Source organism: Xenopus laevis, chromosome 5L (genome assembly GCF_017654675.1).
Source record: "Xenopus laevis strain J_2021 chromosome 5L, Xenopus_laevis_v10.1, whole genome shotgun sequence".
In the NCBI taxonomy this organism is placed as follows: domain Eukaryota; kingdom Metazoa; phylum Chordata; class Amphibia; order Anura; family Pipidae; genus Xenopus; species Xenopus laevis.
This window is the reverse complement of record NC_054379.1, coordinates 170549797-170550338: the sequence shown is the minus strand read 5'-3', so window position 1 is coordinate 170550338 and position 542 is coordinate 170549797.

The window sequence follows — 542 nt, the reverse complement described above, 5'->3', positions numbered from 1 at the left end:
TAGTTCTGTGTAACTGTCATTTGTGTCTGTCCCTTTCTCTTCTCTGCACTGCTGCTTCTGACTCCTGATACAACTTCCCAATATCCATTCATTCCTCATTCTCACTGGGATTTATAGTTCTGTGTAACTGTCATTGTGTCTGTCCCTTTCTCTGCACTGCTGCTTCTGGACTCCTGATACAACTTCCCAATATCCATTCATTCCTTCATCTCTCACTGGGTTTTATAGTTCTGTGTAACTGTCATGTGTCTGTCCTTTCTCTTCTCTGCACTGCTGCTTCTGACTCCTGATACAACTTCCCAATATCCATTCATTCCTCATCTCACTGGGTTTAAGTTCTGTGTAACTGTCATTGTGTCTGTCCCTTCTCTTCTCTGCACTGCTGCTTTCTGACTCCTGATACAACTTCCCCAATATCCATTCATTCCTCAATTCTCACTGGGGTTTATAGTTCTGTTGTAACTGTCTGTCATTGTGTCCTGTCCCCTTCTTCTCCTGCACTGCTGCTTCTGACTCCTGATACAACTTCTCCCAATATCCAT